The 16,782-nt window shown below is 38.7% G+C and overlaps 1 pseudogene; it reads right to left on the bottom strand.

Annotated features, from left to right (window-relative positions):
* LOC102855894 overlaps nt 1-16,250 on the bottom strand; it is a 21,074-nt pseudogene extending 4,824 nt beyond the window's left edge.
* Nucleotides 16,251-16,782: the final 532 nt, after the last annotated feature.

The raw sequence follows: 16,782 nt of genomic DNA, 5'->3' as shown, positions 1-16,782 counted from the left end.
CCCTCCTGCGCTGTCCCTCCACCCTCCCAAGCATGATGTCCTTCTCCAAGGACCGGTCTCTCCTCACAACATGTCCAAAGTATATATTAAAAATAAAAATACATTTTTAAAAAACCAACCTAAAATCAGGCTTACATTTCTTCAGATGTTAATTGAATTAAAATTACCTATTCTCTTTGTTTACCAGAACATGGAACAAAACATCTCATGAATTAGATAATATCATTCAGAGCTCTCTAATTGGTTTTCCACGATATCTAGCATTCAATCAAAAATTATCAGACATATCAAAACTCAAGGCCAGACAGCAAATCCATACTAACCAGGTAACCATATATTGAAATTATCTGACATAAATTTTTAAATAACTGTGATTGGTATAGTATAGTTCAAAAAGATATTGTAAGAGAGTGATTTATCTCAGCACAGAAGGACAGATACTGAATAATGCCACTGTTATAAAACAGGACTGGCATGGGGTTTGGGGGGAAATTAAGAAAAGAGGGGATAAATAATGAACACTACATTGGAACAGATGAAGGAAAGAACTGTTTAAAAGGAATATATGATTAGGCATTATTTGCATGAGAACAGTCCAGAATAAGAGGTACATAGCAAAGTAGACTGGGGTGGGGGAAAGGGAAGAAATTGTACAACAATTAATGATTTTTTTAAGAGAAAAGTGAACTGGGGGAGAGGGGTGATAGATAGGAAAAATGTGCAACAATGAATGAATGAAAATCCAAGTTTTCTGTAAACTTTCATTAAAATCACAAGAAAAAATTCTTTATTAAAAAATAAAAGTACAAAAGAAACCCCAGCAAATGAAAAAACAAAACAACAAACACAATCAGAGTACTAACCAATATACGATTATGGCACAAAACAACAAACAAACCTCAAACTCACTGCAATCCAGATGGAAGCGAATCAGAGCCGCCCTGCAGTGGGTTTTTGGAAAGTTGTAAGTCACATGAAAGAAGATTGCTCATATTTCAACCATGATTCAAATCACCTTTGGATTAGCAGTACAGCTCCCTACAGCCTGCAAAAATACCAAAACCAATATATAATTGAATTTGCAACAAATTAAATTAAAAGCACAAAAGAATCATTTAATAGTATCTCAGAAACAGTTAAAATAAGGATTGTGGGATGAAAAATTGGTTAGTGGAAAAATCCAGATTATATCAGAGAGGGAAAACTATATAAAATATCTTAAAAAAACCAAACAAACAAAAAACAAAGGAGATGTAACACATGGTAAAAGAACTAATTTACATATAATTTGAATCCTACATAAAGAGATAATGGCTGAAGATTTCCCCAAATAAATGTTATTAATTGTTGATACATGAAATCACAGATTCAAGAAACATTAAAAAAATCCCAAGAAGCAAATTTAAAAAGACACTCATACTATAGTATATCATATTTTTAGGTTGAAAATTAAAAGAATGGTCTTTAAAACATCCTGAAGAACTCTACGTAACCTTCTGAAGAACAATCATAAGTGTAACATTGTATGATTGAATACAGAAGCCACTGGGATGTCACATTTAAAATGCTAAAAGAAAATAAAAACCAATATTAAATTCTATATCCAGACAAAGAAAGAACCTGTGAAAATGAGACAATTCCACCCATCTACGTACAGCTAAGGGAGCTCTGGCTGAAAGAAAAGGATATCACAAGAATGTGTATTTATGTTTTATTGATTATGCAAAGACATTTAACTATGTGGATCACACAAGTTGTGGCTGATATTGAGAAAAATGGGAATCTCAGAACACTTAACTGTGCTCATGAGAAACCTATACCCGGACTAGGAGGCTGTTGTGTGAACAGAGCAAGGGAACATGCATGCTTTAAAATTGAGAAGGGAGTGTGCCAGGGTTGTATTCTTTCTCCTTATCTATTCAATCTGTTTGCTGAGCAAATTATCCAAGAAGCTGAACTCTATGTAGAGGAGTGTGGCATTAGAATTAGAGGAAGACTCATCAATAACCTGAATTATGCAGATGACACAACCCTGCTTACTGAAAGTGAGGAAGACTTGAAGCACTTGTTGCAGAGGATGAAGGAATGCAGCCTTCAGTATGGATTACACCTCAACATCTAAAAAGCAAAGATTCTTAGCACTGGAATGATAGGCAGCATCATGATGGATGGAGAAGAGATTGAAATTAACAGCTTCATTTTGCCTGGATCCACAATTAACACCCTTGGTACCAGCAGTCAGGAAATAAGAAAATACTGTGACAATCTACAGAGACCTTTCCAAATTATTGAGGAGTAATGATGTCAGTTTGAAGACTATTGTGTGTCTGATTCAAGCTATAGTCTTTCTGATCACTTGTTGTCCACCTGAGAGCTGGACAATGAATAAGGATGACAGAAAAAGAATAGACATCTTTGAGCTGTTGTATTGGAGAAGAGCACTGAACATTCCATGAATGGCAAAGAGAATTAATAGATATGACTTGAAGAGGGTGCATCCGGAGTGCTCTTTAGAGGCAGAAATGATGAGATTTTGCCTCACATACTTTGGGTATGTTGCTAGGAGAAGGACATGATTTTGAGAAGGGTAGAGGGTCGGTGAAGGGGAGGAAGAACCTCAACCAAGTAGACTGATGTGCTGACTGCTGCAATGGGCTTCGGTGTGTTATGTATGAGGATGGCACAGGATAGAACAGGATTCAGAGCTTTGGTTCATAGGGTCGTTATGAGTAGTATTCAACTCAACAGCATCTAACAACAACAACAACAACTCATAGGTATGAATAAGCATATGTACAATTTGTTCATCACAACAAAATTCACAATAGTAAAAAGATGGGATATCAACTGTCATGTTTCAAATGACAGATGCAGCTCTACACATGCTTATGAGATTACATCAGGAAACTTGGAGGAGAGTTGTCTGGCCACAAAAAAGATTCATTTGTTTCCATTCCCAAGAAAGATGATCCAAGAAAATGTGAAAATTATTGAAGAATATCATTAACATCACATGCAAGCAAAACTCTGCCAAAGATTATTTAGTACAAAGACAGAGAACTACCAAAAGTTCAAACTGGATTTAGAAGAGTCTATGGTGCCAGGGATATTGTTGTTGATGTCCAATAGGTCCTGGCTGAAAGCAAAGAATAACTAGAAGAATGTATATTTGTGCTTTGTTGACCATGCAAAAACATTTGACTGAGGGGATCTCAGTAATTATGGTAAACATTGAGAAGAATAAAAATCCCAGAACACTTATTTATGCATACACAAAACCTATACCTAGACCAAGAGACTGTGGTGCAAACAGTGCAAGGCAATAAATACATGGTATAAAATGAAGAAAAGTGTGCTTCAGAGTTGTATCCTTTTTTCATATCTATACAATCTGTATTCTGAGCAAATTACTAAAGAAACTAGACTCAGTGAAGAAGAATGTGGAATCAGGATTGGAGGAAGACTTATCAAAATAACCCACATTATGCACATGATACAAACTTGCTTGTTGAAAGTGAGAACTTCACATGCTTGCTCCTAAAGATCAAAGAATATAGCCTTCAATATGAATTGCATCTCAATGTCAAGAAAACAAAAATTCTCAACATTGGACTGATAGGCAACATCATGATAGATGGAGAAAAGATTGAAACTTTCAATGATTTTTTTTCATATTTGGATCCACAATCAAGACCAGCAGTCAGGAGACATATTGCACTTGGAAAGTCTATAGTCAGGGACCTCTTGAAATTATTGATGAGCAATGATGTTATTTGGAGAGCAAGGGTGAGCTTGATTCAGGTCATGGTCTTTTCAATCGCCTGCTATGACCGCTCTTAAAAGAACCAAAATTTTTAAAAAAAGAACCAAAATAAAAAAAGACCTTAGTTTGATAAGAAATATAAGATGAAATTCAACTAATAAAAGACCAGTCTTACAGCACTGAGAGATACGTAGGAACCATCAAGACTCTCATTGCGAGACAATTTTCAAACTTGATGACATTTTCAGAGGTCACCTTTCAGCCAATTAATAGAAATTCAAAGATGTGTTACATTCAGCAAGTCTGCTATTAATGACCTTTCTAAAGTGCTAAAGAGTTATCAGTTTAGAGATAAAGTGTGCCTGATCCAAGCCATGACTTTTCCAATTGCTTCCTATGCATCTGAGAGTTGGACAATGAATAATGATGATCAGAGAAGAATCAATGCCTTTGAATCCTGGTGTTAGAGGAGAGTACCTTCTAACCCAAGGACTACCAAAGAACAAACAAATGTACCTTGGAGGAGGTGCAGCCTCCACACTTGGAGGAAGTATGCTCTTTAGGGGAAAGGATGATGAAACCTTGTCTCACATACTTTCAGCATGTTAACAGGAGGAAACAGTCCTTGGTAAAAGACATCTTGCTGGGAAAGGTGGAGGGTCAGAGAAAGAGATGAAGAACCTGAACAAGGTCACTGTGACTATATGAATGGGCCTGAGTATATCAGAGATCATGAAGATGGCATAACATAGGGCAAGGTTCAGATCTGTTGTTCATAGGATTGCTAAGACTCATAGTAGATGATGTCTAGCAACAACAATAAAATAAATAATGTTGTCGATTGCCGTCCAATCAAGCATGGCTTATAGCAACCCTATGTACAAAAGGCCTGAAGCTTTGCTTTAACTATCATCATTTCTCCAAGTTCATAGAGTTTCCAGAGGCATGTGGTTTAGGAAGTGGATGTGGAAACGACATGCATCTTCATAGTGATCAACTATAGGAGAACAAAACAGCAATATTTGCCAAATGATGAGAAAGCAGGAAGAGAGAGAAAATCTGGGGAGGTAAGAAAGAGAGAGCTGAAACATTACAGGGATTGCAAGCTTCACAGAAAAATTTGTATAAGAATTATTGATCTGAAAATAAAATTCATTATGTAAACCTTTATATAAAACACAAAAAATGTTCACCAAAAAAGGTGAAAAAGAAACAAAGACATTTTGTAGATACCTTCACTAACCCACTCACACAAAGGAAACAGTAAGGGGGTTTCTTCAGACAGACAAAACTCAGATCAAATGAACAAATTCCTAAAAGACATACAAACCACCAAATTTACCCAACAATAAGTAGAAGTCAGGGCTGTTGTTGTTATGTGCCTTTGAGTCACTTACTAAAAAGTCTGAGTACAATTACTGAATGTAAAATTAAGACAGTAGTAATTTAAAATTTCCACAGAGTCCATAATTATAAGGAATCAATATTAAAACAAGCATAATAAAATATCAAGAAACATAACATTTGAACATAAGTAAATATCTTGATTTAAATGACATAAAGAGAACATGATCTTTGATGATAGAAAAAAAAATGCACCCTATTTAAGAGTATATAAAGTATCCACTGAAAATAGACCACATCCTGGGCATAAAGTCATTTTCATCAACTGAAAAAGAATATATGTAATCATCCAAGTAAATGACAAGAATATTATAGAATAAACTAGAAATAAATACAAAAAGATAACCAGAAAAATCTTTAAATGTTGGAAACAAATTGGTTCGTTTCTAAAATCTATTTGGAAATGAGTTACATAAATATCACGTTATTAAAGCTTATGAATTATAGTTAAGATCATACTCAGAGAGAAATTTATAGCCTTAAAATGAGTATAATTAATTAAACCAGTACAAAATTTTATTTTTTAAAAAAAATGACTATTAGAAAATGAGAAAAGTTGTTGTTATTGTTGTTGTTGTTGTTGTTGTTATGTGCCGTCCAGTCCCTTGCGACTCATAGTGACCCTATGTATAACAAACCTAAACCCTGCTCTATTCTGTGCCAATCTCACTGCCTCTGACACACCCATCCCGATTACCCCAGTCACTGAATCAATCCACCTCATAGAGGGCCTTCCTCTCCTGCGCTGTCCCTCCACCCTCCCAAGCATGATGTCCCTCTTCAAGGACCGGTTCCTCCTTACAACATGTCCAAAGTATGTCAGACGAAGCCTCAGAATCCTTGCCTCCAAGGAGCAGCCTCGTTTAACCCTCTCCAGGTTGAATCTTTTGTTTTCCTAGCAGTCCATGGTACCCTCAATACTTTTCTCCAGCACCACAGCTCAAAGGCATCAATTCTCCTTCTATCCTTCCTAGTCATTGTCCAACTCTCTGATACATAAGAAGTGACTGCAAAGACATGGCCTGTATCAGGCACACCTTAGTCTCCAGAGTGACACCATTGCTCTTCAGTACTTTGGAGAGGTCCCTAACAGCAGACTTTCCCATCACAATACGTCTTTTCATTTCCTGGCTGCTCGTGCCAAGAGTGTTGACTGTAGAGTCAAGCAAACTAAAGCTGTGAACAATCTCAATCTCTTCACCATCCATCCTGATGCTGCCAATTGGTCAGACAGACCACCAACTACTCATATGCAAGTTCAAGCTGAAGGTGAGGAAAATTAAACTGAATCCACAGAAACCAAAATATAATTTTGTGTCTATCTCACCTGAATTTCAGGTCTATCTCAGGAACAGGTTTCAGGCCTTGTACACGAACAAGTGAAGACCAGCTGAGTTGTGGGAGAAAAGTAGAAAAGCTATATATTTAACTATACATTTCAAGAAGCTATAAAAACATCACTAAAATAAAACAAAAGTAAAAAGCAGAAGGAAGGACATAACAAAGAGTAGACATTGAGGACATAGAAATCAAATGTTTAGCACTTGAATATCAACAAACCCAAACCTGATTCTTTGCAATTATCAATGGAACACAAGTAACATAGAGCACAAATAATACACAAAATCTTTTTTAAAAATTGAAAATGGAGATGCATACAATCTCATTATTAGGCTGAAATACTGTTAATAACAGAACTTGATGAGGACATTACAGGAAAGGAAAATTATAGTCAAACCTCACTCATAAAAATAGATGTAAAAATTCTAAGCAAAATAACTGGAAAATTAGAAGATCATTTCAAGAATAATTTTATAATGGTAAATATTGAGAAAGCAAAACTTATTGGCAATAGCCCTGTCCTGTGCCATTCTCACTATCTCCAACACACTTGAGCCCTTTATTATTGTATAAAGTAGTCATTGTATACAGTCATTGTATAAATTCTTTTTGTTTAGGGTCTTCCTCTCTTACAGTTATGGTACCAAGAATGGGGTTTATTAAGGTAGACAGTAGGGGAGGCAAGGAATATCACTCAATACCCTGCAATTCCAAGGCACAATTCCTCAACTAGTCCAGGCTTTGGCTTCAGTTCAGCAACACAGATTCAAGAAGCCTCTGGTTTCCTCAATCATTCAGCAAGATTTACCCCAGAGCAATTATCAGCTTCAAGCATCCAGCAAGAGCAGCCAAACCTTTAAAAGTAGTCAGCAAAAATGCGTGATGCCTCAGGTAGCACCTTGTCACAGTTCCTCTACAACAATGCTACAATCTCTCCACCACAAGGGGTCTTGCAGCCACAAATCTTTTTCACCTCCAATCTTGCCGCCCAGTGTAGGTTTTCTCCCCTTTCTTCATCTCAAAAATCTTAATCGTTTTTACAATTTATCTTGACATAACATCAACAAAAACTTGCATCATTTTTTCTGTATTTCCAAGATATCTTTGAAAGCAAACATGTAGAAAAAGAGACTTTTGCAATGCAATTGAGTCAAAGTAAAGTTGATCCTTATCTTATGTTGACCACCCAGGTCTACTTGATGAAAGGAAGGAGGAAACATCAGAACTTCCTTTCCAGGACATTAAAATTAACCTAAGGAGTATGTTCAATTCATGGTGACCACCGGGGTCACTTGATGAGTGAAAGTAGGCAATATGCAGTAATGAAGAAGCAGTTTAAGTTTGGGCTTGCTCTTTCATCACTGTCCACCTAACATGATAAATGGATAAGTGAAGAAGGGTTATTGGTTTGTGAAACAGGGAGTCCTGGGAGTCTCTGATGTAGTGACTTGGCCCATGTGGGGCTAAAGTTGAGTAGGGGGATCAGCCCGTCAAAACACAGGAAGATGTGTGGACTCCTGTGTTTGCAGCTGATGCCCATTTGGACTGAGCCACAGATGGGGAATGTTTTGACCAGAACCCAACTAAATGAAAAGAAGATGTTTCATTCTATGAGCTAGTACTGATTTCTGGGAACTGATGGTTTGCTCTGAACTGTACCTTTGTTTATAGATGTGGATTCAACTGTAACAGAAGATACTTCAGAGAAAAAGACATGCTTATTTCCTCAGAGTACTGGTTTGATAAGACTGGGAAAATTAAAAATTGGCTGTCTAAAATGGAGGGATTAGACATAAGGAGTAAAGCAGCTGGCTTACATAATTCCCTAAATATAGATGATGGTATGAGGAAGGCTGATCCTTTAGGTAATGAAAAATAGCTTAAAAAGCTGGAGAGTGGGCTTCAGTGTTAGCCTAGAGTTGACTTTTTCTCCGCCATCATCTTAGCCTTCTCTGGGCTCCAGCTACGTTAACAGCAGAAACATTGTCTTGCAAATCACCAACAGCTGTGGGATTGGGATAAGAGAAGGCATGCTTCCCACACTGAAAAGCTAGACTTGCAAAGGGCAAGGCTTTATGGAGACTCTCCATTGGAGAGATGCTGGTGATGATAGTGGAGAGATTGTCACATTGCTGTGGAGAAACTGTGGCAACTGAAGCTTCTTGAATTTGTGCTGGCCACAGTTCAATGTTTTGCTGTTCTTGCCAGATGCTCGAAGGAAAAGCTGATTTATAACTGCTCTGAGAGAAACCTTGCTGGATGGTTTGGATTTGTGTTGCTAAACTGAAACCAGAGCATGGATCAATTGAGGAATTGTGTCTTGGGACTCTGGGTTAAACCTGGACTTGTATTGTGAGATATTCTTCACCTCCCCTACTCTCCAATTTGTTTCCCTTATAAACCTCATTCTCGGTATCACAGCTGTGAGTCTGTGAGTTAACAACAAATAAACTAACCTCTTGATGCTGATGTGGCTCTATAAGCACAACAGGTCTTGGCTATCTACTTTCTGCTCTGCGGCAGTCAGGGTCTGTGCTATTCGCACTCCCTCTGGCCCTTTCAGAGAGATTCTCATGGCTCTGTGCTTCCTCCCCACCCCTTATCTTGTTGTCAGTTCTCCAAGCAGATATTAATACTTTTGTTTGATAATTTCCACATTCTTTTGAATAACTTTTTTTGGAAAAAATAGCAATAAATATGGATCTCTTCCAGTCATCTGGCTGGGTACTGTCCCATATTTCTTAGTAGAGTCTAGTGAGCATATTGAGGGCTACATGTGTTTGTTGGAATATGTGAATTGATATTCCACCAGTTCTTGAGAACTTTATTATTTGCCAGTGCCTTCAGTGCAAGTTGAACAACTTCCTTTATTACCATTGGTTCTTCATCACTTCTTGAAATGGTTTCATATTAGCCAATTTTTTTTTGGTACAATGGCTGTGTATTTTCTCAATTTGCTTTTAATGCTTCCTGGATCATTCAAGATTTTATCCATATATCCTTCCATATTATAACTGAAGGCTTGAATTTGTTCCGTTCTTTCTCCTTGAGAAATGTACTTCCCTTTTGGTTTCTCTGACTCAAGCTCTTTGCATATATTGTTATACTTTGCTTTATCTTTTCAAGTTGCCCTTTGAATGGTGCATATAAAACCAAATTACAAACAAACCTTGTGTAATTGAGTCTATTCAGACTCACAGGAAGCCTCCATCAGGTTTCCAAAACTGTAAATCATACTGGAGAAAGCCAACTATTTTACTCTCAAGGCCTGGTGGATTGATTCAAACTTCTGATCTTTCTGTACCACAGCTTCTTGTTGCATAATAAGAACTTGGTAATTCTTGACTATTATCAATATAATTATTTTAAATTATGTTCATTAGTATCTTTATCAGAGCAAACTACATAATTGGGACCGGCAGCTGTTTTTATCTTGTTCATAAATTCTAATTGATTGGTAACAATTGCCTGTTGAGAGGAGCCTAAGTTACCCAGAATTCATCTCTCTGAAAGGAGTAATGTACTGTGATCTGTTGGCAATGTCTGACATGGTTCAAGAAGGTGAGCAACAGAAGATACACTATACACTTGCTCCTTGCGGTTTGAATGTCACAGTTTATCCAGCAGAAATCATTGATTCAGTAACGTTCTCATATTTTGTTTCTAAGGAGCGTAACATTTTGGAGGTGCTCTGGTATGACACGGTGTTTCACTGCTAGTCAAAAGACCTCAAGTTTCCAGAAGTTTGTTAAGATTTATAGCCTTAGAAATATAGTGGAGATTCACTGTGAGTCAGAATCAACTTGGGAGAAGCAAGTTTGAGTTTCCAGGATTTTTAAAATAATATCCATGAGGCAAACTAGAGCAACACATCAACAGAGAACTGCCAGGTGTGCAGGGTGGTTTTAGCAGAGGCAGTGATACTAGGAATGTTATAGCTAAAGTTAGAGGGATCTTGGTTGAAAGCAGAGAGTACCAGAGAAATGTTTATCTGTGCTTCATTGACTATGCAAAGGCTTTTGACTGTGTATATCACAATAAACTGTGGCTGACTCTGAGAAGAATGGGAATCTCAGAACATTTGATTGTGCTTATGTGAAACCTATACTTGGACCAAGAGGCAGTCGACAGAACAGAGCAAGGAGACACTGCATGATTCAAAATCTGGAAAGGTGTCTGCCAGGGATGTATTCTGTCTCCATATCTTTTCAATCTATATGCAGAACAGATCATCTGGGACACTGGGCTGTATGAGGAGGAATGTGACATCAGGATTGGAGGAAGAGTCATCAACAACCTGTGTTATGCTTTCTGAAACTAAGGAAGGCCTAAAGCATTTGCTGCAGACAGTCAAGGGCTGCAGCCTTCAATATAGATTGAACCTCAGTATCAAAATAATGAAGATTCTTAACCACTGGGCCAATTGGCAGCATTATTGTAGATGGTGAAGACTGTTAACAGCTTTAGTTTGCTTGGTTCCACAATCAACACTCTTGGAACCAGTAGCCAGGAAATCAAGAGATGAGTTTCATTAAAAAAGGTGGCTGTAAGGGACCTCTCCAAAGTACTGAAGGGCAATGTTGTCAGTCTGGAGACTAAGGTGCACCTGATCCAGGCCATAGTCTTCACAATTGTGTGCTCTATGCATCAGAGAGCTGGATAATGACTAGGGTTGATAGAAGGAGAAGTGATGCCTTTGTGCTGTGGTGCTGGAGAAGAGTGTTGAATATACCATGGACTGCTCGGAGAACAAACAGGTTCGTCTTAGAGAAGGTAAAGCTAGCCTGCTCCATGGAGGCAAGGACTCTGGGGCTTCGTTTGATATTCTTTGTGCATGTTGCAAGGTGGGAACCAGTCCCTGAAGAGTGGCATCATGCTTAGAAGGGTGGAAAGATGGAGAAAGAGAGGGAGACCATCGATGAGATGGATTGATCGAGTGACTTGGGATAATAAGGATAGGTGTGTCAGAGACAATAATGCTGGCACAGGATAGAGTAGGTTTCAGGGCTGTTGTACATAGGGTTGCTATAAGTCACAAGAGACTCGATGGCACATAACAACAACCATAAAATGAGGCAGACCATAAAAAGCAGATTCTAAAGTGAAGATAACTACACATGGCTCTTTAAAAAATTTTTTTAAAATACATGTATATACACACACACACACACAAGGAAAGCAGGCACTGTCCCTCCCTGTTGGAGTTTATAGACAGTTTCCATTTTCTCGCTCCTGGCTGCTCAACCTCACCGACACCTGCCACAGTGGCGGAGCCTCAGGTGTACTCCATCAACATAGCAAGCACTCACCACTCTGCATCTGGTGCTACTAAGGCAAAACTCTGATGTGGAAGTAGATTCTTATGAGAACTTGGTACACTGGGAAAAGCCCCCTAGGATCCACAGACTGCATTCCAGCTTCAAGAGGAATCCACAATATTATGAAATTACCATTCGTCCCGATATTATCCATATTTTATTATTACCCACACAGTCTAGTGCCTTCACATAGGCAATAAAATACAGATAAGCAGCTTTCTGGTATTCTCTGCTTTCAGCCAAATATCATCTGATGTCCGCAATTATATCATTTGTTTCACTGCCTCTTCTGAATCCAGCTTGAATTTCTGGTAGTTTCCTATTGCTCTACTACTCCAACCATTACTGAATAATCTTCAGCAAGATTTCACTCGTGTGTGATGTTAATGATAATGTTCTGTAACTTTTCTTTGGAAAGAGCACAAACAGATCACTTTTAGTTGGTTGGTCAGGTAACTGTCTTCCAAATTTCTTGGCTTAAATGAGTGAGCACAGTCAGGACTGCGTCTATTTGTTGACATATTTTAATTGAACAGGTTCAAGTCACTAGTCTTGTAGTTATGGTATAGTTGAGTACAGCAGACATTTATCCCATTAGTAACTATGGGATTAAATATTTGCAATGCTCAGGAACTTCAAGTCCTCTAATTTGAGTGCCACATCTCATTGCAAATGGCCACCTTAGAATAGGACATCCTTACTGTGATGGCTTAATCGTTTTTTGGTCCTTCTTCATATGATCTGCTTCCCACCAGCAGTTTAAGGAATCTTAGAAGGAAAGCAAACCATTAATTGTCTATATATATTCTTTTGGATCCCCCAAAATATTTCCTAAATTGATAATTCACCTTACACAATTCACTTTGCATCAAGTGCCAAAAATTGCTTACAAATTAGAACTGAGGCACAAACGGAGATTTGAACACCAATGTTCATAGCAGCATTATTCACCATCACAAGAATATGGAAACAACCCAAATGTCCAGTCATAATCTCATAGATTGAGAAATTATGATACAGTCACATGATGGAATACTAAGCAGCATGTAGGAGCAATGGTTTTGAAAATTACTACCTAACCTGGGGCAGGGGGGACTGGAGAGCATTATATTAAGTGAACTTTCTAAGTCCTATAAGGACAAATACTGTATACGACCATTATTGTAGAAATGGATAAATAGTAAAATGTGTATGAGAATCTAAGGTGGGGAGGATGGGACCAGATAGGTGAGGATGGGCAGGGGTGGGAGGAGGAGGGTCATCAAAGGGTCTCACAATTTTATGGGTGGAGGGTGGGATGGGCAAAGGAAATGGGAAAGATGCAACGTGAAGAATAATGTAGAAGAACTTTGTAAGGAAGCCAATATAAATTAAAAAATTTCTTTTAAAACAAAAGCGCTTACAGACATGGCTCAGAATTATTCTTTGCTGCTTTCCAAATTCAAAACTTATCCTCTATGGAAGAAAATAAGCCACTCACTGTTAAAGAGGAAGTAGACCACATGCTCTGAAGTCATTTATGGGTGAAAATGTTTAAGATGTTGACAACATGAACAGTATATGCCTCTATTTTTCTTAAAGATTCTGGCTCTACTTAGGAGCATTGATTTGTAGAATATTAAATTATATGATTATCAGGTGTTTTATGATCAATTTCTGATCCCCTATCTTCCCTTTTTGTGTATACCTGGCTTCTGGTCCTTTAAAAAAAGAAAAAAATAACAGTTGCCATTGAATCAGCTCTGACTCAGAGCTCCTGTGTATTTGGAACAGAACTTTTTACATGAAATTTTTTTTTTTTACATGAAATTTTTGAGGTGTTGACTTTTGAAAAACAGATCTCTAGGCCTATTTTTTTTCCTTAGGCCTATCTTCTGAGGCCTCTCTGGATAAATTCAAACTACTAATCTTTGGGTTAATAGCTAAAAGCATTAATTATGTGTACCACCCACAGGCTGGCCATGACTAGGAATTCCTCAGGAAGTCCCAGCATCGTAACTGCCACATAGGAGATTCCGAAAGCCCAGCAGCTTTGCATCCTGGATCAAGAAATTCTGAGATACTGCCCTGAAGACATGGTTTATTTATGTATATCATGAGGTAGGGCGTTTTCGATATCATTAAAGAAAGCTAACACCCTGGGATTTCATATTGAGCCATATTGAGAGAATAAAAAAAGGAAATGACAAATAAAGCATCCAAATGCCATCTTTTTACTTATAATTCTGCCATCAGGCTGAATAGAAAATGCCAGATCCATGTTACACTGGCTCATCTCTCAAAAATAGAACACTTGAAGTTTTTTCTCAATCTCTGTCCTTACATTGATTCTGAAAAGGTCACTAGTGGCACCTCAATTACCACACTTAATAGCTTACAATCTGTCCTCATCTGACTTGATTTCTTTGGCGTTTGACACCTACCCTCTCCCTTCTGGTTTGACCTACACAACTATTCTCTCTCTCTCCTCCCCATCTTTATGTGTCCCAGTCACATATGACAATTCAGAAGCCCCATTTTCAATTCAAACTCAATTTGTATAAATGCAAACTACTCCCACCCTCATAACAGCTTGGGCTTCCATTTCCTTTCTTTCTATTCACAAAGCGCAATTCTCTTAGTCCTCTGGACACAATACCAGGCTTCCTTTGCAAACTCCCAGCTATTCTGCCTCTTAATGTTGCAGCCTGATCGACTCCCTGGTTGGACACAGTTACAGATTGAATTGTGTCCGCCAACAGGGTATGTTGAAGACATGTGATCCTACTTGGAACTAAGATGTTTCATTTATTATTTTAATGAGGTAATAAAGTAGGTACAAAATCTAATTCCTTCTGAAGGCATCCTGCTGGCTAACGTAGTGTGTAAAGTATTGAACTACTAACTAAAGAGTTGGCAGTTTGAATCCACCTGGTGCTCTGTGGGAGAGAGTTGGTCAGGGCCCTCCCATAAGATATCTCTCTCTCCCTCTCTCTCTCTCTCTCTCTCTCATTGTTGTCAAGTCAGAAACAACCCTTCAGCAGATCCTCAGAGGCTGTCAATCACACAGGAAGAGTTTGCTCATCTTTCTCCCCTGGAGCAACTGGTGGGTTTAAATAGCCAATAAGTTAGCAGCACAATGCTCTATAAACTATGTCACCAGAGTTCCATAAAGATTTATAGTCTAAGAAATTCAGTTGGCAGTTGCTATGAGTCAGACTTAACTTGATGACAGTGTAATATTTTTGTGTGTGTCTTATAAATTGAGCAGAATAGACACAGATATGCATGCAGGGGGGAAAGATTACGTGATGTTGGAGGCAGATGCATTTATAAGCAACAGAAAAACACAAAGAACTGTTGGCAGTCAACAAAAAACTAGGAGTGAGGTCTGCTGAAGGAATTGACATGTCTGAGGCCTTGACTTGGACTTTTTTTACCTTCATAGCTGTGAAAAAATAAACTTCTGTTCTTTAAAGTCACTCAGAAAACCCTGTTGTCAAATTAGTTCTGACTTATGGTGACCTGCGTGTCTCAGAGCTGACTGCTCCATGAGTTTCAATGGCTTTGGAAGCCGATCTGCATGTCTTATGTAGCATCTCTGGGTGGACTTGAACTGCCAACTTTTCAGCTAGTGCCTGGGTATGTTAACCATCTACATGCCACCCACCCAAAGGTACATGGTTCAAATCTGCCAGCTGCTCCTCATGAGAAAAATGGTCAATCTCCTGTGCAGTTTACCACCTCTGAAAACTCACTGAAGGGTCAGCTGTGCATCAGTTCCAACTTCTTGGAGGAGGATCAGTGAAAGAGAGGAAGCCCTTCAAAAGATGGTTTGACACACAATGACTGCAGCAATGGGCTCTAGTATGTCAGAGATGAGGAGGATGGCACAGGATAGGACAAAGATCTGTTTTTCAAAGGCCCTAAAGGGTTGTACTCAACTCGATGGCACCTAACAGCAACAACAAACCCGCCCCTGTTTGCTCTTGTGTGTGGCAGCCCTAGGAGATTGAAACAGGCTCTTCTCTACATCCACTCAGTCAGTGGCAGCTCCCTGGTCAACCTCTCATCTCTTTTCTGGAAAACTCATCCTACATTTCAGTCACAGGTGATTCTCTCACAGATGCCATGGAAATAATTCTCCCAAATTCTCCATAGTTCTGTGTTACTAGAACAAACTAGTTCGAAGTGCACAACACAGTTCTTTGCTTACTGGTCAAGGGCCTTGTCATTGGTTCTCCAAGCCTTACCAACATAAACTCTTATTCAAAGGGGTTCTTTTTCCCCACTATTGTTTTCCATTAGGAGAAAGTGCCCGTAAATACCAGGTCTCTCTGCCCCTCACTTCCTCCTCTCACAGAGGAAACATGGCTTACCTGGCAGGTGAGTTCTGCAGGAAGAATCAGGCACCCAAACACAGCACCATGTTCTTTCCTCTCCATCTGGAAGCCAAGCTGCCCACCTTACTCTTCCAGGGGTCTCTGTTCTCCGAGGCAGCCCTGCATGTGAAGGCCTACAGTGGTCAAGGCTGTTAAGAGTTAAGAAGCCCACATGCTGGACAACATAACCCTTCCTCCAATATCAGACTCTTTAGCAGTGAAAATTGAAACTCATTGTGGTCTGGTGTGAGCCAACGTATAGCTGACCCTCCAGAGGAATTTCAGAGGCTGTAATTACAAAAGTTCAGCTTTCTCCCACAGAGCAGCTGGTGGATTTGCATTTGGGTTGGCAGCTCCTTACCCACAAGGCCATTTGCTTGTTTTGTTGTTTTTGTTTTTGCTTCCTGTCTGCCTTACTTTTCTGTCTTAATGTCAGTTGCTACAGAAAACAGTACAGTCGCTTTCCTGTCTCTGGGGCTGTGCCTCTATCAGTTCCCATCCTTGGAACATCTTTCCTTTTTTCCTATGTCAAATTTTTACCTTGCTTCAAGATACTATATCCAAAATTCCCACAAAGCTGTGAAGATTCCTCTAA

The sequence above is a fragment of the Elephantulus edwardii genome, unplaced genomic scaffold (genome assembly GCF_000299155.1).
Source record: "Elephantulus edwardii isolate Elephantulus edwardi_28Jun2011 unplaced genomic scaffold, EleEdw1.0 scaffold00051, whole genome shotgun sequence".
Taxonomy (NCBI): domain Eukaryota; kingdom Metazoa; phylum Chordata; class Mammalia; order Macroscelidea; family Macroscelididae; genus Elephantulus; species Elephantulus edwardii.
The sequence above is the reverse complement of the archived record's forward strand: the minus strand, read 5'-3'. Positions and strand labels throughout refer to the sequence as shown.